The sequence below is a fragment of the Rattus rattus genome, chromosome 12, assembly GCF_011064425.1.
Source record: "Rattus rattus isolate New Zealand chromosome 12, Rrattus_CSIRO_v1, whole genome shotgun sequence".
Taxonomy (NCBI): Eukaryota; Metazoa; Chordata; class Mammalia; order Rodentia; family Muridae; genus Rattus; species Rattus rattus.
Window position 1 is genome coordinate 597,310 of NC_046165.1, and position 26,774 is coordinate 624,083.

General features: G+C 37.9%; 1 protein-coding gene across 3 annotated transcripts in view; it reads left to right on the forward strand.

Annotated features, from left to right (window-relative positions):
* The window catches only part of Fgf14 (fibroblast growth factor 14), a 584,806-nt gene that overhangs the window by 166,946 nt on the left and 391,086 nt on the right, over positions 1-26,774 (forward strand). Inside the window, exon 1 of one of the 3 annotated variants that reach the window (XM_032917633.1) lies at positions 8,171-9,454. The exons of the other annotated variants lie outside the window; for them this stretch is intronic. The gene's annotated coding sequence lies outside the window, so the exon portion shown is untranslated. Of the gene's footprint in view, positions 1-8,170; positions 9,455-26,774 lie in introns of those variants that run through there. 3 annotated transcript variants of the gene reach the window in all.

Consider the following 26,774-nt stretch of genomic DNA (forward strand, 5'->3'; position numbering starts at 1 on the left):
ACTAGGATATTCATTGCTACCTATGAGGTCAGAGTCCAGGGTCAGTCCATGTATAGTCTTTAGGTAGTGGCTTAGTCCCTGGAAGCTCTGGTTGCTTGGCACTGCTTGGATTTTGAAGATTAAAGTAAGTGCTCTATATTAAGAGAAGTCAACCATAAAGAGAAGGGAGTGAGGGGCGGATGAGCGAGAATATGTGGCTAAAATGACAATTTGAGAACTGCCTAAGACTTATGACTTACCTCCTGTAGCCTGCATGGCACCTTTTAGTTTTATGAAAGCCAGCCAGTGAGAGTCAGCTTGCTAGTCTGTATCACCTTTATTTCTTAGTAGCCAAAGTTTGTCATATCATCAGCATGTTATCATCAAGTTCTGCTTGGAAACCAAGAGCAAGGGCAACAACCTGTATTGTTTTGGAGGTCTCTGAGATACTCAGGAAATGTAGGCTTTTAAGAGGAACATTGTCATACCCTATTTTTTTTAGCTCCAAAGCTTATAAATCCATATAGATGTTAGGTAGATAGATAGATGATGGATCGATATGAAACATACAAAACATTAGGTTTCCATGGAGCTTTTCCAAACATCCTCTCCACCCTCTCCCATACCTTACTCACCTATACCTCTCTTCATTTAAACCTCCCTCTCCGGTATTCTTTTTTCTTTCATATAATTTGTATTCTACTAACAGTTAATGCAAGATAGGCCTATGGGTGCAATAGTAGCATGACAGTTATGAGAAAAAACAAACTACTTTCTGATTGGACTTAAGGCCTGCTCCATAGAAACACATGACTAGCACTGCAATCTCTCTAAGAATAGTTAAGAAGCTCATATCATGAGCCCCATACAGCTGAATCTACTACTATTATTTTGTTAAATGAACATTGTATCAAATTGGCCTCTAAATTTGTATCTCTGTAACTGATACAGAGCATAGCTCTCAGACCCCCGCATCAGAAAATTTGTGTGTACAATAGTGATTGTGATAGTGTGGAGGTTGGTTAACCCAGAAATTTATAACTGGTCAAAGTGCAGAGAATAAGTATTTGTGTAGTTCTCAGCCACAAATAGAACATGTATATCCCTCCTCTAAAGACACAGGTAGCACCATGGAAGTGATATCATAAAGATTGTAAAATCTAGAGGTCAGGAAAGACCAGAGTAAAATAGTATCTTCTGAACATGATAAATTCACTGAACAAATCAACCCAAAGAAGCTGTGGTTGCCTGCATAAGACCTGCACAAGATTAAGCCGATCAAAATTCCAGCATAGAGGAAGGAAGGGTCCATGAGTCACTACCCCTATCTTAACATCTATTCACAATTAATAGCTTTTAAAGCATGGAAAATGTATCTTCTTTAAGCGTACAGCTCCTGTTAGGTTGCTGATGCTCTGTTGTTGACCCATGAATATATATGTACAATACAAATTAGACTTAATTACTTTAAAAAAATTAAACACAAATTTGGAAGTGGTAGGGTTGGAGTAGTAGGTAAACGTGTTCAAAGTACATTGTATGCATATATTAAATTGTCAAAAATAATAAAATATTATATAAAAAGATAAATTTATCCTGGTGGCTGGTCATGAAGAGATGTGCTAAAAGTATCAGAAATGAAATTTTTGCTTAAGGTTTAAGACAGAGGTTTGATAATAACTGGAATCAAAGCGGTAATTGCAAGCACGAGAGTAGACAGCATCACCTGGGGAGATCAGATACAGTGAGAACAAAAAGGTAAAAATCTGAAAGAATAAGTAGATTTCAAAGATGAGAATAGACTTTGTAATGGGAGGCAGAATAAGGTTTTAAAACAGAAGAAAAAAAAACATGAGGAAGCATTGTTGCTGAAGTTTTAAATCTGAAATGTTGAAGAACATTTCAAAACTATTATACTCCAAAACGTTACCTGTTATCAAGGAAATTGAATAGGATGAGAAATGAGAGAATGTTGAAGAAGATACTATCAGATAGTAGTAAGAATAGCTTAAAGCAGTAAGTGGTATAAGCTTAGTCGGAAGCAACTATTTTGTGTTGAGCTGCTTCTATAAGTTTTCTTCTTCAGACATTCATACACGTGTGAAAATATGATCATATGCATCTCTACGTCCCCCCTCCGACCACCTCTATGTCCCCTTTTCAACTTCATGTCTTCTTTAAAAAGAATTTTTGATAACCCACTTAGTTCAGTTAGTGCTACACACATGTGCATGTGGTGGGGCTATTCACTTATGCATGGGAAACCTACCAGTGACACATTTAGAACCTTGTCTTTATGCTTCATATATTTACTCCAATCCTCAAATTCCAGGTTGTGGTAAGAAAAAGGTACAAAGCTCCTTCCAGAATGTATAGATAGAAGGCTTGTTATGCGTGTATGAAGCCCAAGATCGGATCCTTGATGCTGCAACTGAATCCACATATATGATAAATGACACAGAGAACAATTATTCAAGAAACTTAGAATAAGTTAAGTGTGGTGTCAGCAAGCATGCTTCAGTGGGGCAGCTGGTTGCCCCATGAGCACATGATTATTCTAGTATCACAGCGTAGTAGCTGGATTGAATCTCTAGCCTGTACAGCGACTTCAAGTGGCTCTATGAAAGCACCTCTAGGTGGATGTGGTGCCTGCAATCTAACTGCAGATATCTGTGGCTTTGGCTACAGAGTGTATTCTAGGCTAGCTTGGGAGGTAAAACCAAACAATAATAAATGAAAACCCAAACAGACTTCTAGCTATGCCTCTATAAATGAAAACATATAATCATGAGGCCACAGGCTTAACTCAGAGATTGTCTTAAAGCTACGGTGTTTAGTTATTAAATTGGTAAATTCTGTGAAAACAAGCAAACAAGCAAGGCAGAGAATTGTTTTTAAGGGAAAAAGGAATTTGCTTTATTATCAGAATGCTCATTTCTTTAAGATACCCCCAAGTAGTAGCATAGCTCCCCCAAAAGAGAAAACAAGATGAGTGGCTTGCAAGCTTTCTTAAATCAGAACATTTTCTATCAACACTTTGAACCACCCATTTAGCTTAATCTATAATTTTCCTCCACCCTGTGTGTGTACACATGGAGACTGATATTATCTAGTTAGAATTGATTAGAAAGAGGCAGAATGAGAGTTGTAAATCAGCTACCTGTAGCAGGCCTAAGTATTTTAAATAATTCTTACTATAAATTGATAAACAGGCATGCCATTTGCATTCATAGAAGCTTGGTTTTTTTTTTTTCATGCTGCATCATTAAATAAAAGAAAACAAAAATAATGCCTAGAGGGCTGGACATAATTAACCCACCCAGAGTACCCACATGTCTGGTGTAGCCATGAGTGACTGGGGTGAGAAAAGGAGGTAGTGACTGTAATGCAACGTGGAAAAGCTTGTGTGTAAACTCTGCTAACAATATGGGGAAAGCAGGTTAAGGAGAGTCTGTGAGACTCAGAGGACTGTCTGTGGCATGGGGGAAGGGTCAGCAAAGAGAAGGAGAGAGAAGTTCCAGTGTCTGATGTTGAGAAGGATGGCATTCTCTGGGGCAAGTACTTAGTTGAAAGGAAGGTACTGCTGAGATGCAGATATGTGCTGTGATTCTCACAGGAACCATCGGTTTGCCCAGTGAGAAGAGAAGTGGCCCTGAAATGCAGGCAAAGGCGTGTTGGTTTGGAAGGCTGGTGGAGCTACTCAGTTCCAGGATTTGGTATCAGAGAATGAACAGCAAGCTCTTCCATTGGAACTAAATGCATGCTTAGGATCTGGAAGAGAATTATAGTGATGCTGTGAAGATAGGGGATCTATTAGTAACTAAGATATTATTCCCCAGCATTAAAGACCTAGATACAATTCTAATGTACCAACTTACAAGATAATGTGTTGATCAATGTGTGATTTTTTCATATGGGGCAATGGGAAGCAGAGTGCATGCAATGAATAGTATTTTTTTAGTTACTGAAAACACTATGCATAAAATACAGTGAAATGTGGTAAACATGTTAAAATTGAACTAAAACATTAATTTCTCAGGTCATATTTTAAAATAGCTATAATTATTAACTACCGATGTATTTCTTCCAAACGATCAAGCTGCAGCTGAGCTACTGTTTGAATAAAAATACAATGAATCTTAAGTCTGATGAGAAAATATTCCACATTGCAGTTGGTTATACTTAGAGACACGAGGATACATAAAAGCAGCTTTCCTGATGGTATGTAATTTATTTATTTAGCACATAAAACACATTTATGATGGTAGAAATACTCCTTTTGCAGTTCTTCATAAAATTGAAGTTTTGTTCAGTTTCATTGTAGGCAACCATGAACATTGCCTTCTTTTTGTCCTCTTTTAGCCACCTGTAGAAATGATAAATGAAACCTATTAACACTACATAGAAGCAACCTACTCTATCACACGCTGGTACTCTAGAGTCAACACCCCAAAGAACCCTGGACACAGTATAATCAAAACGCTTTATCATTTACAGGAAGAATGCTCCTGCAGAAGTGATACTAAAATAATATTTAATCATTAATTTCTTTACAAGCAGTCTGTCCCACCAAAATGATATAGAGGTGAACATCCTTTATCCAAAAATTATTACAATGCTCAGGAATGTCCAAAGACATTTTGGAGAGCTATGTTTTCTGAATTCTACTTTTTCCCATTTAATTGTGGTAAATTTGGAGAAATTTTTCTACCAAATCTCTTCAGTAATTTCAAAATGTTTCCATATGAGAGCACATTAAAATGTATCCTTTCAAAGAGTACAGAAATGCCAACTCATCTAATCTTAATCTGCTGAACAATACAAGTTCTCACAACCATTGCATTGTGTTGTCACTAACAACAAAATGAACAGACAAAAATATTCTAAAGTGTCATATTCTGAGGTAGGATATTTAACTTATAGTCTTAAAGAGTTTTGGCCCAATTAACAGTACCAGGTGTGAGTTAGCCTAAGCTCAATTAGAAAGGAGTTTACTTCCATAACATCTATGCCACTATTTGATCAAAACACATCAGCATGTACAAAATTGTCAAACAAAAAAATGTGCACACATGTGTATACATGAACAGAGTCAAGAGGAGAACGCTGAGTATCCTGCTCTGTCTTTCCCCCTTTATTTCCTTGAGGCAGTGCCTAAAATTGGATTTGGAGTTAAACTGGTGGACAGAAATCCCCAGTTATCCTCCTCTTCTATGTCTCCCTATCCTTGAAATTGGCTTGAAGTGCATGGTTTATGGGTATGCAGATGAGTGAGTGTGACTTTTTCTGTGTGGTGGGGATTTGAGTTCAGCCCCTCATGTTTTCACTGAAATCACCCTTATCTGATGAGTGATCCTCCTGTCCCTCAGATCCCAGGTAGGATGTGCTCTAAGTGATGCTGGTAGGCCATAGAAGTGAAACTCAGCATAGATATGGGTGGAGGTTGAAACAGGGTCCTTGCCAGCTTTGGAGATATACTGAAAGATTTATGAGTTCCTGATAACTTTTAAATCTTTAAAACAGAGTAGAGCTTGTTTGAAAGTGATAGGCCACAACAGACACCTGTCATAGTACAGAGGAAAAATAATCAGAGTGAAATTGTTATTTCAAACTTAGATAAGGACAAGCCTGACAGTAGCTTTTGCTGGTGAAGCTGGTACAGCACTGGAAACAGAATTCATTTGAAAAGTATAAAACTATAAATAATTTTAGTTCCTGAGGGATCTGTAGTAGCTATGGCAACCCCCTGCCACACTTCCTATATTGATAAGCTCTATGTATCGTTCCATGGTCCTAGACACACATGTGTCCCATATTTGATCACTTACATGATTTCTAAATACTCACCTAAAATATGATTTCAACACACCATATTTTAGGGAAGTATTTACAGACCAATTTCTGACAAAAATCTTTTCTATCATTTGTTGAGTACTATCTGGGTCAGATATCTGTTCTGGAACACGCTACTTCTCATTTTGTTTTAAACCTCATTTTCTACAGTTCCAAATATAGGTTTCAAATTATCTAGAGGAAAATCATCCTAGAAAATTGCTAAAACCAAAAATCTACAACCTCACCAAAATTCAGAATGAATGGGATAAGAGTATGTTCCTGACCACTTTCCTAAATTGATCAATGGGGACCCTAAAAACAAATCAGTGACCAGACATGGGGACTCATATTTGAGAACATTGAGAAATTTGTACACTATACTGTGACCACAAAAGATTCTCTCTGACTCTTTCTGTCTTTCTGTCTCCGACTCTCCCTGTCTCTGTGTGTATCCCTCTGTCTCTCTGACTGTCTGTCTGTCTCTGCCTGTTTGTCTCTATTTCTATTTGTCTGTCTCTGTCTATCTCTCCCCCATCTCCTGTGGTGTGTGTGTGTGTGTGTGTGTGTGTGTGTGTGTGTGTATGTGTGTGTGCAATCATATGTGCAGGTGTGCATAAGCATGCACGTGTATAGAGGCTGGAGGATATTTATCCTCCTGTATTGCAGTCTCCTTATTTCTTTGGGCAGGGCTTGTCACTGAGTTCCAGTAATCCTCTTGTTTCTAACGTCCACCTCCAATCTGCCTTGGAGATTGTAAGCATATACAACCATGCCCAACTTTTTATGTGAGTTGTAGAGATCTGAATTCAGAATGTCATACTTGTACAGCAGATACTTTCCTCACTAAGTCTCAGACCTCTATAGGTAAGCAAGCAAAACATCAAATAATTTAAAAATATAGTAAAAATTCTAAAATTAATAAAATATTTGCAAATAATTTTATATCTTTTGCTTGAACTTTGTATCTAACTCACTATCCCACCTCTGTTCCTTAGTGAAGAAATCTGGCAGTCACATTGTCTTCACCGTCCATTTTTCCACTTTTCTGTGGGATCTCATACCTATTAGTTCTCTCTCAGATCTATGTTCTAAAAGTTGAAGTGGCTCTCTGTTCTTCTACCATGTGAAGATTCCTTTCCACTCAATTGTGTGTTTTCTGTCTCTTCAGATGTTTAGATCCTTAGTGTATGTATTCATTCTCATGTTTTAGTTCCTTTTTGATGAAAAAGATACAGAAATGGGTTTAAAGTTAGCAACTTACCACATTAACTTGTTATTTTGCTCTGCTCTAGCTTAATCTAGTGCCCCTTTCACATAGAAAATGTAGACACATTAATGATGGGATTTTCCAGTAAGTATCTCTCCTTCAAGCTGAGCGCAGTGACTCATGACTGCACTCCCCTCTGAGACAGAAGCGTGGCTGTGATGTAGCCAGCTTGGCTACATAATGAATTCCAAGCCAACCTGGGCTACAGAATGAGGCATTTTCTAGCACACATGCAGGCACACACACTTCCAGAACACCTGTACTCTCCAAAATTCAGCTAAAATGCTACTTAAACCAGTTTATAGCCTCATGATCAATTCTTATTGTATAACCTATAATTATGTGTGAGTTGGGGGCCCCTCCTTTTTCACTGGTGATTCTACACTCCACCTTTTGGTTAATATTTACTGAACAACTCTGGTAGAGAGGAATCTGTTTTGAGGTATCATTCAGATATGGCACTGGTTTGGGAAGAAAGAAGGGGATTTGATGAAAGGTCTTACTTTGAGGTGAGATTGATTTCCTCTAGGGATCAATACTGCATTTGCAGAGCTGGGAAAGTTGAGCTGCTGAGGCTCTAAAAGTAGATTGTGTGAGTGAGAGGTGGATCACTTGGGTGCCAGGGAGCACTCCCTAGAGACTGGGTCAGGATTTTGTGGCTTAGGGGAACTTTAAAGGCATTTAAAATGATAATTCTTTGGTGTTTTTGTGTTGCCATTTTAGAGTGTATTTGCACCTATGCAGCAATGGCTTCCTCTATAGAAGCTTAGGTTGGTCCTGAACTTTACCCTCCTTTGTGGTTCTTATGGCTAAATGAGCACCATTCTCTTCAGACCACTGAGCTTTGTAGACTAGCTCCACCAAACCACATTGCCAGAGAACATTTTAGGGTTTTGTTGTTGTTGTTGTTGATTGTTTATTTGTTTGTTTTTGTTTTTTCGTATAGAATAGAGTTTATTTAGGGCACAGGAAAGGGAGTTGGGAAGGGAGGGGAGAGAGAGAGAGAGAGAGAGAGAGAGAGAGAGAGAGAGAGACAGAGACAGAGACAGAGACAGAGACAGAGACAGAGAGAGAGAGAGAGACAGAGAGACAGAGAGACAGAGAGAGAGAGAAACACATGGGGGATGGGGAGAGAAGGGACAGAGAAGGGAAGAGAATAAGAGGATAAGAGTAACAGAGTGAGAGCACATTTCAGTTCTTGAGGAGGGTTATATGTTATTTTTCTGTAGAGCGGTGCAAAAGAGAAGGGGTGACATACTTATCAATTGCCATTTAGCTTTTTGAGCCAATACATTCTTTCTGTAGTTCTCAGTTCACCATCCTTCAGAGTGCCCGGCATACTAATTTTAAACAGACAGAGTAGGCTTTTATTTGATCTTCATCAACAAGAGAAAACATAATTTCCTGGCTACTGAAATGTCTATTCATCACATTTTTAGCAGGTAATCTTATAAAATAGATGTTATTTTTACTAGTTGTAACACAAAGTTTGGCCATAGAAGTTTCCAGATTGCAATGCTTTTCAGAAATAAAATTTCCAGCTTTGCCTTTTTTTCTTTATAGGTAGATTACAAAAATTAACCACTTTCCTTCTCCCCCTATCTTCCTCTTTCTTCCATTTTCCTCCCTCCCCTTCCTTCCCTCTCACTACCCCAAGCTTTAATTTTTCAAAGTTTCTAAGAATTCTAAAATGTTTATAAGAAAATATTTTTACCATAAGGAATTAGTACAAAGCTCTCACAGTTTTAAATTCCTTACGTCTGGATCTTGTTCACACTTTTGGTTACAATATCTTGTCTCTACTATTTAAAGCATGCACATTGCTAATGCTTCTAATAATTAGAGCATGTTCCTCAGCTCAGTCATGAATTGATGAGTGTCCTCCCTTTAAGGATGAGGAAATGGAGTCGGAGGAAAGCTAAGTGACTTGCTAAGGTTATGTGGTCTTAGGGAAGCATGTTATGTTTGGATCAATGGTACAGATTTTCACAGACCTATTATTCCTTTATTTCAGAACTCTGAAACTTAGGATAAGGCACATCCTAGACTGGGGTTGTGTGTACAAAGTCTGACATAAAACCTGGCTGTATCTCCTAGCAACATAAACCCTCTTTATTCTTTTGCCAGGCCTCCACAGGCTTTGTGGTTCTTCTTCCTCCCACCTCTTAACTTTGTTCTTCTCCATTTAGTGTCCTGGCTCATTTCTATATATATTCTCCTGTTTCTCTTGTGACTTCATTTCACATTTTTTGGTCTATGTGGACCTCCATTTCTGATTTTTCTTTCTCCCACTCCATCTGTTCTAGGTTCTTAAAAATACACTGTCAAGTCTAAGTCAACATTGAACAAGAACAGGAAGAGATGAACAAGGAGGTGTGTACAAAATGATACTAAGAACATTGTTATCTTACTTCCACTCAAAGACAAGAGTTATCAACAAAACTTAGAGAGATATTATATATATGACCAATGCCTAAAATGTAGAATTTGAAATGATTCCCAAACTGACTTTCTTCTTGTAAAGAACATGCCATCCACCACAAGACTGATATACTGTTTATTTTTATCAGCTGGTAACATAGTAGCATGGATGGTGAATCTGTGGCTGGCCACAGTAAAGGGACCTGAGGATAAGACGCTAGTTTACTATGTTACTCTAGATACTGGGAACACACAGACTTAGAAAAGCTTGAAATAGGTTCAGGGACTAGATGGAATCTGTAAGGAGGAATTGGCTGTCTAGGAGAGTTCTTACCTTCTCTGAGTTCTGAACCAACTTGTTTGAAACATATGTTACATTTATATTTTATTTTAAGAGGTATAGAGGAAAAAGAAGTAAAAAGAAGCCCCACCTTTGATCAGAAGCTAGAATATATGGAATCTACTTTTAAAGCTGGATCAGATAAATGGACCTCATATGTATGTGCTATGCTGTCAGTCACTCTCACTCTACACTCAGGAGGTGATGATGAATCATCCAGTGGTAGGAGCAGGCTGATCTCAGGGGATCTTTCTACTCTGTGATCTCCCAGTGTCAGGCCTGACAGCTAGACCAGAGAAAAATTAACCTGTTGATGTTGCCCATTTTTGGTACATTATAATTTGTATATGAACAAAAAAGTGAAAAATTATGAAATTTTATACTTAATTTTCCAGAAGAGTGAATAACTGTGAGCTTCTCTTTCACAGAATCTGGATGGTGGCATTCAGCTGTCACTAACAAGAATATCTGTTCTAGGGGAGTTATTCTATAGGATTTATGTGAACCCTGGTGAGCACAGTGGCCTTTTACCTCATGATGTAAGGAGTTAGGTTCCTCACCCTTCACACACACACACACACACACACACACACACACACACACACACACACACACGGATGGAAAACTCTGTGTACGGTCAGACATTTAGTGGCATTTCTTACCACTTTACCATAGATGCAAATAGAATCTTTTGAGTTGTTGCCAACCAAAACTGTCCTAGCAATAGCTCCTGAGAGAAGGTCTATGAACAATGAACACAGTAACAGCTCAGAGGAAGACACCTATGTAGAGCTTCAGTAGAGAGTGATGGGAATTGGAAGTCAGTTGAATCCAGGAATTGTGACTTTTTTTTCTTAAAGGTGGAACTTAATAAACCTCCTTGTGCTCGCACAAATCTGAGCACAAGTTCAGAAGCTCACACAATTTCAGACTACTCAGTAATTTATTCCCTGGAAGTAAACCTCACTTTTTCTTGACTTTTAAGCTTCTGAATCTTAAATGGTTGGTCAGATTCTCTAACTAAAAACAAAGAAGAAACAATGAAATGACTCATAACTATTGTTCAAACTAAACAGTTTTCTTTTCTTTCAAATAACACCTCTCTGCTATTTGGGTGTAAGTAATTTATAGCAGAAAAGGGGAATTACTAAACAAGACCAGAGTGAAAGAGTCTTCTCCAGTGGTAAAAGCATGGAGCAGTATTGTTAATCTCACCAGGTGGCGTGTAATTCAGGAAGGTGTCAGAGACCTAGGTCAAGGATAAATAACACTCTGTAATGGGCAGACCTAATGCTGTTTTTCTAACTTGTCTAATACTTCTGGACCTATGTTTTATGTTGAGCTCTCATCTGGAAGCTTTCTTGGATGAACAGTGCCTCACACTTCTTCCTTTGTGCGGCTGGAACATTCTGGATAGTCTTTTTCTTTTTTCTTTTTTCTTTTTTTTCCGGAGCAAGCGCTCTACCACTGAGCTAAATCCCCAACCCCAAATACGGGTTTTTATAATGATTGACTGGCTTTCTCTCTCTCTCTCTTTTTCTCTCTCTCTCTCTCTCTATCAGACTCTGTTCTCTCCCCTCTCTCTCTCTCTTTTTTCCTCCCCAGCTGGGGACCGAACCCAGGGCCTGGTGCTTACTAGGCAAGCGCTCTACCGCTGAGCTAATCCCCAACCCCCTGGATAGTCTTTCTTAGCATCTTAGATTGAAATGCTTCCCTACTAGAGGTGATATGTTGCATGGCAGCTTCTCATTAGAACAACATGAATTGGGTTGGGGATTTAGCTCAGCGGTAGAGCGCTTGCCTAGCGAACGTCCCCAGCTCCGGGGGGGGGAAAAAAAAAAAGAGAACAACATGAATTGTGACTGACTGTAGAGGTCTCTAGTACTTGGGGTGTGAAAAGTGGTTTTACACCCCAAGTGATTGGTAGAAGACACTGCTGAGCTCCTTGTCCAAAAAAGGTAGAGGGGGATAAGAAATAATTCCATTTAAGTCATTGGGCCTGTTTCTTTATATTCACCATTGCCAGGCTTCTGATTTATTGTTTTTCTCATTATACCAACAACAATAATTGTATAAATAAATAAAATATTTCAGGGTTTCCAGAGAACTTTTTCTCTAGGCCTTGATTTATTGGCAGATGCTCCAACAGATTTTTGAGTCTGTTGCCACCCTCCTGAAAATTGCCTAGATCTGATCCTCCCAGACAACTCTTTTTTTCTTGCCATTTAAATGAGTCTGATTCATCTTTTGTGTGGTCAAAACCTGGAAAATCTAGATCTTGGACAATCACAGAGGAAAAGAATATTCTTGAAGGGCTGATGTTATTTTCAAGTACAAGGTTCTAAATTCTTTCACTTGTATTTCCGCCCCCCTACAGCAACTTGTTACATTAACATATAGTATTCGTTAATGGAAATGAAACACAAATCTGCTTCTCTGTATGTTCTTTGTGAAGGTGATGGTAGAAATCCCCAGGCAGTTCACCTCATTTAGTGTATTTTCATCCTCAAATTGCAAATGCAGACTCGGGGCATGCTGGTTGCAGGTAGGAATCTCTGGCTTGTGAGGCTACTTCAGTGTCTGCTTCTAAGAATCTCCATCTCTTTCACTGACTATTTCAAGGTGTTAAATAATTTCAAAGTGGCTGTTGCAAAATAAGTAAAAAAGGCACTGACAGCTGGCAGCGTTCTGAAGATTTTTCTGTTCCTGTCATGGAACACTTTGCTCTGTGGTGGGTAGAGCTTCAGGTTTCATTGGGCTTAGTTATGCTGTGGAGTCTATGGAATAAAGGCTTGGAAGTACTGGTGGAGACCTCCTTGTTTCAGCTGCTTTGCTGTGTGGTGAGAGATTTACCAGGGATGTCTGTTCTTTTGAAGGGGAGGGTAATTCTATTTTCCCTATGGTCAATCTTGTAACTAGATTTTGTTAATGCCATGACCACAATTTCCTATTTTATCTCTTCCTACCATTCCCTCCCTTCAACAGAACTCTTCTTGTGTGCTTTTCAATCCAGGGTAGCACTGTGTCTCTTGCAGTGAGAAATAAGAAAGTGAACTAGGAAAATCATGAAATTTCACACCTACCCTATGGCATTGATTGATGAGGAAATGAGCCTCAGCCCCTACTGTACCAGAATTCACTCAGGACTACTTGTAGTCAAAGAAGGCTAAAACTGGCTGCCACTGGTTTTGTTTTTGTTTTTTAATCATCAGAATAGAATGTTAAAGAATTGAAATACTTTTTTTCTTTTGTGATTAGTAATTTATCTCATTTACAACAAAGTATAGTATGCTTCACCACAATTTGAAAATGTCAGAATTGTATAGCAGAATTATTTTATTGCTATTATTTTATGAAAGTAGTATTTGGATTTTGCCTTAGGTTCCTGGTCTATCTAGTCTCAGGTTCTTAGTCACCCAAGCAGTGTCAGACCATCTTGTGAGTCAACCTTCAGTCAAATTAGATATTGGTTGGTTACTCCTACATATTTTGCATTAGCTTTGCAGTAACATATTTTATAGGCAGGATGACGCTGCAGATCAAAGGTGGCTTGGTCTGTGTATATGCTGTGTTTTTCTCCTTTGGTAGTATATAGAATATGTATCAAAGATGCTAGCATGTAGGCTTGAAGGCTCTATGTAGGCGCAAGCTTGACTTCTTCACGTTCAGTGAGTTTTGGAGGTGCTGTCTTTAGCAATGTTTGTGGAGAGTGGGAACACACAAAATCCTATTCTATAAGCCTGGAAACCTCTAGTAACACAGTGGCTGACCACACAGTTTTCTCCACTGAGTATAATCTAGCTATTTGTTCTAAGAGAAGACACTTCCTAATTAAGTGAAAAACGCACAGTAGGTAACAATCTTCAATTAGCAGTTGTTTCCAACTAAACAGTAAAATGTCAATAGAGGAGGAACAAATGGTCTTACTAAGTTAAATTGTTTTGCTATAATATAAGTTAGTGTCAAAAGTTGTGCTGATTGGGAGAAAAGAATTGAATTTGCAACATGATTGGACTCAGTACATTAAAAGTATAAATAAATAAATAAATGAATGAATAAATAAATAAAGGAAAGAGGATATGAATTTAGTTGGGAAATATGATGTGCTCTGTGATAGGCTTGGAGGCAAAGAGTGAGGGGTGAATATGATCAAAACACAGCATATATATGTATGGAATCAACAAAGAATGAATCAAAAATTAAAAACAAGAGTAAAACTAGAAATTGCAACCCCATTCCAAGCTGAACAATTAGATTTCAGGAAGTATACTCAGTAGAACAGAGGCAAAGTATTTGAACATATTTAAACTTGTTTTTCTTAGCATTATTGCCTCATATTTGAGACTGCTAATTTTAAATATAATAAAAACAATTACATTTTGCTAATTTATTCATATTGAGTTTTGAAAATCAATAAAATATATAACTTACTTTCAAAAAGAGATCAGATAAATCTCTTTTTAGTTTGAATAACATAAGGAAAGGCAGCTTCATGTGTGTCCCTGGTCATAGCTATTCAGTAACTAACTGCAGAAATGACTATCTAGTTTTTAGAACACCATTCCAGAGTTATTTGGAGTTAATTTTTCTATAAAAATACAAAAATATCTGCATCATATCACAACCAGATTTGTTATTTGTAAATTTGTCTTTAAGAAGTAAATTCTCCTTTGTCACCACTACTCTGAAAGCGTCCTTACTTTGTTCGTTACTGGTCTGTACTTGGCAAATACAAACTGATTTATTGTAGCATTTGCATAGTCAAATGTTCAGAAGGAAACAATACTCCATCAAAGCAAAGGGAAGTACAGAGTGTGTGCACAGTCAAACTCAAATAGAGAGACACATTCTGACCTAACTTCTTGTATCTCTTCATAACTACTCTGAGTGGGGCTATAGATTACATGATTTCTGTTTCTGATGAACACAGATAAACTCTCATTTTATATTTTTTTATCTGTGTTCAACTTAAAGTGATCCAGAGATGGCACTGATAAGTCTGAGTCAGCACTGTCTTCAAAACACCCACTCAAAGTCCCACTGACTTTGATTCCCAATCACCTCATAGATGATCCTGGATGGATCCTAGAAACTGTAGTTCTAAATCTGGGGTCCTTTCTTGCTCTTGGTCAGAGCAATACAGTAGAATTTAGGGATGGAAGCTCCTACCAAGTAATGTACAATCTAAGAATAGCTCTTTTTTGCAAAAAAAAAAAGTTTGTAATGAAGAGGAAAATTGGCCACTCCAAATACACCTGGTCATAGCTTTTCTAAGATGAACCTTCCCTCATCATGAAGCTTGTTAATCAGCAGCAGATGCAGGGCTAGGAAGAGGATGGATTATTCTGTGAACCACTTATGTGAGATTACCCCCTTAAAACAGCAGCATACAGTTTGACATCAGCAGAATGCTTCCTATGTACTATTAACAGCAGCTCGTGATGACTAAAGAGGCTGTTTAGCTCCTCCTACCCAGTTGTCATCAGCTGAGCTCATTGACTCTGCATTGCACCACAACCTTGGTTCTTACTAACAAGTCTCCTTTCTTTCAGGCCTAGCAAGCATTCCCAACCTCTCCACTGCCCTACTAATCTATGTCTGCATCCTGATAGGCTTTTTGCACTGAGTGACTTTTACGAAGACCACAGAAAAGTGGAGAATGAGAGAGAAAAAAAAACTTGATTCAAGCACCATCTGAGGCCATGTCTGCTAAGCAGGGCTGCTCCTCATTGAAGAGTTTTGTTGGAGTCAGAAATGGGTCATTAGACACATGAATCTTTTCAGAGTTTTTCTCCTAAAGGATTTTATACTGAAATACTAAAGTCACTTTAGATGGATTTTTGGAGACATTTGAAAAATAATTTTATTATAATAAATTTTGTCTACATCGAATGTGTTTACAGATATATGCAATGGTGGCTAATAATTAACATGTAAATAATATCATTATTTCATGTATGCATTTGTATAAATTTATTATGCAAGTTTATATTGTTTCATTATATGCCTATTTATATACAAATGTATTACATTATTTATTTTTAAGGAATTGAAAAAAATTTCACAGGGTATGAGCATCTAAAATTACAAAATTTCGAAGGTGCAACAGTGTTCAAATGGCTGAGCTACTTTTACAGATATAGAAGCTTCAGAAAAGTAGCAACAACTTGGAGAAGTTCTCAGGGTGGGGGGAGGAAAAATCCCACCTGTAGCTCATGTGCTTTCCTCTCCAAGGCAGCACTGTGTCTCTTGCAGGATGCTGGCAAGGGAGGCCTCCAGGAGAAACTGTAGTCTGTGACTGTGAAGTGTCTCACTCCTTACTTTGTCCTTTTCACAGAGGGGGAGGAACCAAAAGGTGGAAACACAAGAAGCAGTTTCTTTACAATATAACAAACAGCATAAATGCTCAAAGACATTAACTTCCTTCATAACAGATGGACACTTGTCCTTCCTATGGAATAAAGAACTTTCAAAAATTTTCCCAGTGTGCACCACTCGTAGAAATGGGTTGTCTATTGTATTTTATCTGCTTATCATGAAACTATGGTCTCCCATTTGCTCTACACTACAGATGAAAATACAGATCTTACCTTGGCATTGGAACAGAGATTCAATTGCCTATGTAATGTGTTCCACATTACATGTAAAGAGTCTCATGACTCGGTACAGAGTAAAAGAGAACACAATATGAGATGATTGTTATTGGTAGATACACCAAAGTGGTTGCAACAAAGCAGGGAATGTGATACAGTCCTCAGATGTTACCTGTGACTCTTAGCTTTTGGGTTAGTGGGAGATACTGGTTAATTTATAAATGCTAACGTTTTATGCATAATAGTCCCAAGGATGTTATGTCTGACACAAGAATTGGCCATTGATGGCTATTAAAGGAACAAAAGATAGCAGGAGATAATTTAATTCTAGATCGAAACATTCTCACTCTCCACAATCCAGTTCTAATCATTCAATCAGCCTTGTAAAATTTTCAACATGGTTGTGGCTTGTTTTGTACTTGGAATTCGGGTCAAAAAGTTTACACTGTAAGCACAAGAGAGAAAGTCTGGGCTCAGTCATCTCTTTGCAAAGAAAACCCCCAATAGCCATAATTTTACTCTCTATCCATTTAGTTAGATGAGGTGGGGTTCTGATCAAATGGTACGAGTGTCAGTTGGAGAAGAGGAAAAATACCTTTAGTGCTCAATGCCAAAGTATGGTAATTATAATAAGTAGCAATGTATTTTGCACTTCAAAATTGCTGAAAAATGTTTTTAAAAATGTTTTCACCACAAATAATGTTAAGGACTTTTTTAAAAATTATCTGGATTTAGTCATTCTACACTGTAAAAATGTCTCAGAATGTCTCATTGAATCCTTATGTTTTCTTTCTTTAACCATGTGGTGTCCCTTCTCTTGAGCCCAAATTTCTTTGCAGTTGGCATACTCCCTACTCCCTTTTCTTTCCATCAGCTATCTTGGAAGAAATGACCAAGTTTAGATTTTTATCCAATAGCAGCAGACCTACAGTCCAGGACACTTAACTCAGTGTGATATGGTCAGCTTTATTTCAAATTAAAATTAGAACAAGGAGTGTCTTAATTCTCTTGTCTAGACAATTGTCACGCTGTAAATTCTTCTCATAATGGCTCTGGCTGCTTTCTGATGGCCTTTCCAAAACACAATTTGCCAATCCTACAAACTTTTGAACATGCTGTTTCGTTTACCCTGATTAATCTATTAAGAGATGAAATACTCATCTTGCTTCCTCCTTCCAAAATGACATTTGGAGATTCAATTTCTTGCTGGTTGCTGATGCTGTCTGTGATGCCACTACTGATTTAATTCCGTCTTCTGTCTGTCTGCAACAAATTTAATCAGAAGAACCATTACCCGAATTTGATATTCTTTTCCACAGCTGAGACAGAGACTCTAGTTTTGACAGACTTTTAATATAATCTTGAGTGAATAGCAGTTGCTTACACACATTGGTGAAGGGTAGAGATGGTGGTACATTACCTAAGCTGCTACAATGTGTGCTTCCACAGGGAGAAAATAGTCTTTTACCAAGAACTTGGAATTCAAAATGACTCCAAGATAGGCCTCCATACTTGAAGTATAGGCAAATGGGAGTGTTAGGCTAGGTATTATTCCCCAGAACAGACTTAAATCAACTTGCTGGAAGACTAGAATAAAATATATAAGCCTAGTTACACATGTTATACACTCACTAAGACTACCTGGCCTTCATGGGCCAAACTCTTGTGTTTGATTTTTTTTTGAGAGAAGGATTTTTTCCTTTAAGACAACCCATTGAAAGGTAGCAAGCAAATGTTCACTGGATTAGGCTTAAACGACCAACATTTTAACCCTTCCAACCAGACTTACTAGAATATTATTTTCCTGAGGTCAGAGTAAATATTCAAATATATTAGTCCTAGCTCTGGTTGGGCATTCTTATTCAAACCATCATGTTTCCAGTTCTTTTCTGATTTTCAGGGGACCCACTCAGTTCAGTGGTTTGCTGCATGGAATTCTAATTTGCTGTATTTGGCTGTGTTCTCATTTTCTACATTTTTTACCTGCTCACTGTAACTTCTCCCTGTCCAAAGAAGTGTGCCTAGTATTATAGCACAAACACCATGACTCAAACTATTGCAAGGTTGAAACTTGCAATCAGCAAGAGACCTGTGAAAAGAATGCCGAGTATTAACGTATTGTCTTATATTAGCTTGAACTCCTCAAAAACATTCATGGTTAAATTCGCCGTGAATATTGTGCATTAAGATGTCAGATGATTGACTGTCTTTTCTTCTCAGTCTTATGACAACACCAAGAGCTGTTGTGGTATCTGTTTTATATCTGAGATCTAGAAAACCATGCCCTACATGTGTGGCGCTCTTCCCTCTGCAACATGAAGTTAAGATGGGCAGTGAATTTCATGTCATTGTTTCTATCTCTGAAGGCTACATCTAGCATCTATCTTTGCTTCTTTGATTAGCTGGCTGTGTATGCGGACACACCAGCTTGTGTCTCGCAAATGGATTCATGGGACTGAGGTCAGTAGCAAAGCAAATACTAAATATATTTTCTGTTTTAACAGCAAATGCCTGAGTTTTCTAGGGACTAGTCTGAATTGCCAGTTCCCAGCATGTGGTACATTTAACAACTGTAAACGCTGAATGAAAGATGCTTTCTTTGAGCTAGACTTCATCTCACACAAAAGAAGCAAGCACTCCTCTGTAGATCCAGGGTTTTCTGGCAATACTGATGCCCCCACTTTACTGTTTCATTTCCTATTTAACTTTCCATTCTTCAAAATGAAGGTTCTAAGCTCCAGGTAGAGCAGCTGAAAGTTTGAACATATTTAATTCACAATTAACAAATAACGATGTTCAATTCATTTTTACTGGATATCTGGTCACAATTTCTGAATGCTAAAGAATTCTTTGAGGAATGAATTCTGAACACAGAAAATCACAGTCTTTATAAAATAGGAAAATATTTATTTTCCCATTTTGTTTTTCAAAATTTCTACTTGACCTCTGTTTTTTATATAATACTGCAAATACATATCCATGCTCTGAAGTTACCTGTAGGTAGAGTTAGGTCCTTCCATTTCCATGAGATGAGATTCTCTTGGTTTTTGTTTGTTTTGTTTTTGGAAATAAATATTCAAGCTTATGTCAGTCCTCAGTTTTCTAAAATTTTATTCTAAATGTTCAACAAGCATGTGTTTGATGTTCCAGGTGTCCTGTGATAGCATACACAAACTGAAAAAATCAAGTTCAGAGATTAAGTACAGTCACTGTGAAGATGGGTACCTTTATCCTAATTCTTTTTAAGATCTTCACTATAAAGTTTACAATCAGCATCCTCAGTAAGATAAATACCATTTTACATGAAATATTCAAAGATAAAAGATAATTTTAAACATTTTCCTTTCAACAAATTTAAAAATTGCTAGCATTTAGAACCATAAGTCAAAGCACTTTGCGTCAGACAGCAAACATTTTAGGCTATGTGGGTCGAGATACAAAATTGAGAACATTATCTCAAGAGAACAATAATAATGATAACAACGGAGCGTAGCTACATATTTCATAATTCAAGGTTATTACACATCTATCTACAAAAAGTCAAACAAAATTCATAATACATATGTTTTCTTGTTGTATAATCTGGGGCTTAAAAATTCAATAAAGTTCTCACTGTACTGAAGTCAAAATGTTGGCATGGCTGTGCAGGGCTTGTTATTAGAGGAGGTTATGAGAATAATATGATTTTTTTATCTTATGTAGATGCCACAGACAGCCTGCACTGGGTAGCTCTGGGTCCCATCCTCTGTACTCAATTACAGAAAATTATGCTCCCATTATTATATATCTTTCTTTGCCATTGCCTGGAAAGGTGCTCCAATTCTTTGCTTCATGCAATTGATTGTCCTGGAATCACTGGAACATTCAGGCTAACTTTCAAACCCAGTTCTTAGACTACAAGATATGGAGGACCACCAATTTGCTAGGGAGACCACAATGATTAACTTTTTTCAAGGTGCTGGGAGCTAAAAATCCAAAATCAAGGTCCCAAGCTGAGAATCCAGAGAGATTCTTTCCTTTCTCTGTAGTTTCTGGTAGGACTCTCAGTCCCTGGACCTCTGTGCTTCACTGCATTGCTCCAGTCTCTACTTCTGCCTCCTTATGACTTACACGCCACATCCTGCTATCTCTTCTCCTTTACTGTGAATAACTACCACACTGAGTAAGGGCTCTAATGGCTTCATCATAATTGTATTACATTTGCAAAGACTGTATCACCAAATGAAGTGTCAGAAATTCAGGCTTTTTCACATCTTTGCAGAGAACGTGATCCAACTCATTATAGTCCATAGTCTCTATCGTCCCTGCCAAATTTCTTTTACAATGTGCCATTTCATAGGTTTAGTGACTATGTCTAATATTTCTAGACAGAAAAAGAATATTTAAGTTATATTCCTTTATTCTCTTTTGAAATAACATTCTATGTTATTAGTATCCAGAATAACATTCCATATCATCAAATTACTTATAAATCTTACAAAGTCACTTTCAGGTTTGGATCATACAAAAACACATGTAGAGTTGTATTTGTCTTATAGGTTGTAGTTTTCTCAGCCTTCCTATGAAATCTTATTTAGAAAAAAAAAACCAGGAAAGTGTTGATAGAAATACCATTTAGTATACAATAAAAATGATTTAAAATTATATTAGACATAACTCTCAGTTGGTCTGAAATATAGAAGCCAATCATGTAGTTTAAAGAAAATTTTGGATAATTTGAAAAAAGTTTGATAGACTTAGGGATCAATATTTTTTACTAATTTATTTCAAATGACTACCGGGTTTATACTGCTATTATATGTGTATGTTTCTTTAGCTCATGAACATCTTAACTATGGATATCACAAATACATTTATTCTAGTCGATTCTCCAGAAGCAGGAAAATATTGCTAGTCTTCACCCTTAGAACAATACTAATTGAAAATATGTATCATTAATATAAAATTGTTCATTTTAATTGGTATTGACAAATTTCAGTGTTTGGATAGAATTATAGTGTAGAAATGGTAGCAAATTATCATAATAATTAACATTTATACTGTCAAGAGGAAAACATCACCAATTTCAAATAACACATCCTTCAGAGAAGGATATAATACCTGTTGAAATTTAACTGTTTATAGCATGGTCTTGTTTTAGAAACCAATATTAACTTTTCTCTTGATTGCTTTTTACAGAGATACTCATTATTCACAGAGTATCAAAAAAACTAGCAATAACATATGAAATTAAGGAGGTCTAGTCAGGTCAGCCCATGGTTAGATAGGAACACAGAATTGTCACATTTCAAAATCTGATTTTCACTGGTGAATAGGTTTCAATATCTGTATTAAATAAAGTAACTGACTACAGATGTTTTTGAAAGGAGATGGCAGAACTATGAAGCTGAAGCCTATCAAAATTTCTGTACAAGAGTAGAATTATATTCAAAGTTTTTGTTATTGATATGGATTCCTTCATTATCAGGTCTTCCATCTTGAAGATTGGCATGGAATGGTGATAAACCGTATGACCGTGGAAGCCAGACAGCATGGCTTTAAATCTCTGATAAGCATTTCCTAACATCTGAGTTCAAATCCCAGATCTACTACTTCTTAGAGCTCATACTGCCTTTTGAAATCTCAATTTCCTTTTCTTTTTATGTGCTCAAATTCAGTACCTGTAGAAAGCTTTTCTGAAAAGATCCCAATTCCTTTCAAAATGTATATGTTTGTCCCATAATAAAACTTCCTTGCAATGCTTTGCTTTAAAAAATAGCACATACAAAGTGATAGTGATAGTTCTTGGTACATAATGAGCGTTACATACATACTATTAACTCATTTTAGTATTACTATCATTTGGTAGTGTTGGTGATAATGTACCCTGTACTCCTGAGCCAATGTACAAAGGAACATATGCACTTGGGACTCTCAAAAGACTGTAGAATCCACAAATCATTTAGAGGTGATTTGATAGGGATGAGACTGCAGATTGTCTCAGAAACACTTGGACCTGGACTGAAGGTTATATCTCAAGATGAAGGTCATAGTCAGTGCAGAACTTGTTGGACAAGAATAAGGAAGCAGAAACTTTGTGTTCCTGGGTAGCTACTAGATGGCATCCCACCTCAAGGTATTCCCCTTTTGTTGTTGTTTTTTTCCTGTTTGTTTGATTGTTTTTGTTTTTGTTTTAAAACCTCTTCCTACTTGCTTAAAATAAGCTGGAAAGCAAGGGAGAGCCTCATGTCACAAATTTATTTCAATGTTATCTTTTGCATGGCTGCATGATTGCTGCAAGCTGTGTAACTGAATTTCAATTTGTAGGATAACAATAGGATTTCTTGGAGCTGTCCTTTCTTTGTTTTCAATATTGTTTTTTCCATGTGTTTTCTTTCCCTAACATGCTTTCCTGGGAATATCTTCCTCATCACTGTTTCTATAATACTAGTACCCTCAAAAGAGATATAAAGGCATGACTACAAACAGCAAATCTTTGCATTTGAGTTGAGTTGGTGGTAAATGCAACTCCAAATTAAAGCTAAACTAAATAATGGAAAACTGTTCAGTAGTTATATGGTAGAGCTGGGGATTACAATGAAATTGGTGACCTCAATCAGCAAAGCCTGTTTTTAGTAGCTGTAGAAATAATGTCTTACATGGCTGAAGCGTTACGACTCCAGTTGGAGAATTTTGCTTTTTCAATTTACTAAGCAAAAATGATGTTTTTTCATCCCCTGTTGACAGCACCTGGTCCTTCACTTCCTTCTTTAATTCATGTTCAATATTTTTAAGCCTTGAAAGCAGAGAAGAAACATTAGGATATGGTTATTCTAGGATGTAGTAGCAACTGGGTTGGGGAATACCATCTGACATACCAATGTGGTTGTAGAAGCTGGTTGGGGATACATTAGTACTGCATTTTTGCTGGAGATGATGATTCAGTGTTGAGGAATTTCTGGTGTTTTATGGAGATCCTGTGCTGTGGTTATGCAGGCATGGATCATATGCTGAGAAAGGTGGGTATTGTATGCTGGTTCTAATAAGCTGATGGTAGGCCTTGGGATACGTTCATATCAACCTATGCAGTGCAGTGCAAGCAGCCTTTGAGAATGTTGCTTCTTTTCCCATCGAAAATAATTGCTGACAAGACAACATTGGTACACAAAGACCAACAGCCACAAGATCAAAGACCACGTGGCAAAGAAAAGGAGATCTAAGAAGTAGTGGAGATTGTGAAGCATACTAATTGAAAAGTTGATTTTTCTTAAGTAAACGAGCATGGACACTATTATACGTGTAAAAACAAGACCCTGCATTCTACAGAAGTATCAGAGCTTCCAGAAGACCACGAGGAGGACAAATGGCTGAAGCCATTTGCCTTAGTGCGTATTATTTGCTTCTAGTTTGGTTCCTTCTAGACACTGCTTGACTTCAGAGGGATGTGCCTATAAGAGTCAAGCTCTAAAAATCTTCTATACTAGTGATAAATCTCTCTCCTGCCTGCTTCCCCCTCCTCCCTCCCTCCCTCCTCCTCCCTCTCCCTCCCTCCCTCCTCCTCCTCCCTCCCTCCTTCCCCCTCCCTCCCTCCCTCCCCCCCCCCCTCCCTCCCCCCCTCCCCCCCTCCCTCCCTCCCTCCCTCCCTCCCCCTCCTTCCTTCCCTCTCTTCTGGAATCCACAGATAGAATAGCTTTGAGTTCTGTTTTCAGGGTCCTGTAAGGAAACAGCTACTGAACTAGTACAGTTAGTTTTCCGAGAGAATCTAGGAAGGGACCAGGTAGTAGCTGGAAGGTGACAGAAATGTCTACAATACTAGAAACATAGAAAATGTAAGAAAAAAATAAGTCACAGTATCTCCACCAGGAAGGTTGTGAATAAGTAGTCTGTAAAGAAGAACATCCATGTTTGTGGGAATCCAAGGATGCCATGGCTTACAAAGGCTCACAGATCCAAATCCAGGACTGGAATTTGGACTGCATTTGTGGTTTCTTTTTCATGTCTTACCATCTTGCCTTGGGCATCTAGAGAGGTTTTTCCTGTTTTCTAGGGTAGACATTTATTCAGAGGTTTTTATGTCTAAGAATTTCCACTGTATTCTTCTGGGTCTTGATTTTGCTGACCTTTTCTTCTCTTGGAGGCCTCTCCTCCTTTATCTATCTCTCCTGTGGACAGAGAGTTCCTGCTTTAAGCAGCTGTATGGCCTTGTTGGGGTCCTCAGCTATAATCAGAAGCTAGGACTAATAAGCTCATTCTTTCTAGTTGATTCTGAACTGTGACTGGATTGCTCAACTCAGTTGTTTTGGCTCAAACTCCTCTCCAAGCTGACTGATTCCAATTGTCTTGTAATCTTTTGGCTCCTTTTTGTTCTCTGGCTCATTCTGTCTTTTCCTGTCTCTGTAAAACTATTCTAGTAAAACTGCTTCTCTCTCTCTCTCTCTCTCTCTCTCTCTCTCTCTGTCTCTCTCTCTCTCTCTGTCTCTCTCTGTCTCTCTCTCTCTCTCTCTGTCTCTCTCTCTCTCTCTCTCTGTCTCTCTGTCTCTCTCTGTCTCTCTCTCTGTCTCTCTCTCTGTCTCTCTCTGTCTCTCTGTCTCTCTCTCTCTCTCTCTGTCTCTCTCTCTCTCTCTCTCTGTCTCTCTCTCTGTCTCTCTGTCTCTCTGTCTCTCTCTCTGTCTCTCTCTCTCTCTCTGTCTCTCTGTCTCTCTCTGTCTCTGTCTCTCTCTCTCTCTCTCTGTCTCTCTCTCTGTCCTCTCTCTGTCTCTCTCTCTCTCTCTCTCTCCTGCTGCCTGTTCTCCTGCTGTTCCTGCTGCTGTTGCTGTTTATGCTCATAATTAGCTTCTTTACTCCCTGTTCCTGTGAGAGTTGGGTGTATCTGATCTCTGACTCATTCTGTCAAATCCTTCTCTGATTCATCATTTTGTCTGCCTCTCAATTAGATGTCACTTTCCAACATAGTTGCTTCCCTCTTCAAACTTTACTTTTATTGTTTGAGATTAAAGGTGCATACTAAGGTGTGTGTGTATTCCAGCCAGAGGTATTAAAAGTAGCATTCTATCTGGATTACACAGAGCTAGAAGGATTTTTGGATATGATCCCTTGACAAAGCAGCCATGTTGATGGCTTAAATTCCTCTACATAAGACAATTATCCCGAGTAAACTTGAGAAATAACATACCTTGGGTTACCCTCTCCTCTACCCAGTCTTCCTTTCCTTCCCCTCTGCTTCCATCTTCTCTCTTTTCCTCTCTCCTCATTCCTTCTAACTGCAACACTGACACTAGCTCAGGAGAGCATTTTCAGAGACAAAAACAGGTGGTGCTTATCGTCCCACCTAAGCCAATTTTAGGTAAACATTCCCAAAACAGGAAAATATTAATGAATGTTTTAAAAATTGACCCATAAGTACATGGTTCACAGTAAACAAAAACAAAAAGATAGATAGAAAGAAAGAAGGGAGGAAGGAAGGGAAGAAAGAAAGGAAGAAAGAAAGAAAGAAAGAAAGAAAGAAAGAAAGATCCAACTACTACAATACCAACTTGTATTGGTAAAACCATATTTCTAGTATAGTTTCTTGAAGTTGTTTACAGTTCCTACAGACTGCTGTATCACCTATAAAGGATGGTTGCATCTAAAGTTCATTGAATATATTCAGTAAATAGTTGCACAAGAATGGAATTAGCTGACTTATATCATCACTTCCTACTGCTATACCTAGGAGGTTATAGTGAACATATGTTCAACACTTCCAAAAATAATACCATGAGAGAACTTTGGGGCTAATTTTCATTTCTCTCCTTCTTTATTTCTCCTTTTCTCATCCTATCTCTATCTCCCTGTATTATCTCTTTCCCTTCTTTTCCTTCTCTCCTTTCCTTCTTACAGGCTGCTTTTTTCCTAAGAAAGCAAATACATGTCACTTTGTGAGTTTTCCATTGCTCTTTTTCTGGCCTTACTTTATTATTTCAGTTGCTTTTCTGACAGGACTATTCTGTTGCCAGTTTGGACAAGTCAGATATTTGGAATTTATTTTGCACCAGTACTTTGGAGAGTAAAACCCTCACTCTTTACAGCATAGTTCTCCTAGGAGAGAACCATATTGATTATTTGATCTGAAGCCTTCAGTTCAATCTTTGAAGGAAAGGCCTCCATGAAAGGAAAACTGTTATGGTGTGAAAACTGGGTCATACAAGGAGGAGCAGGAGGATGAGGAGAGGGAAGGGGATGATGATGAGGAGGAGGAGAAAGAGGAGGAAGAGGATGAAGAGGAGGAGGAGGAAGGGAAGAAGGAGGAAGAGGGGGAGGAGAAAGACTCCTTTTATCTGCTATAATATATCCAGACTGTGTTAGCATTAGCGATAGTATC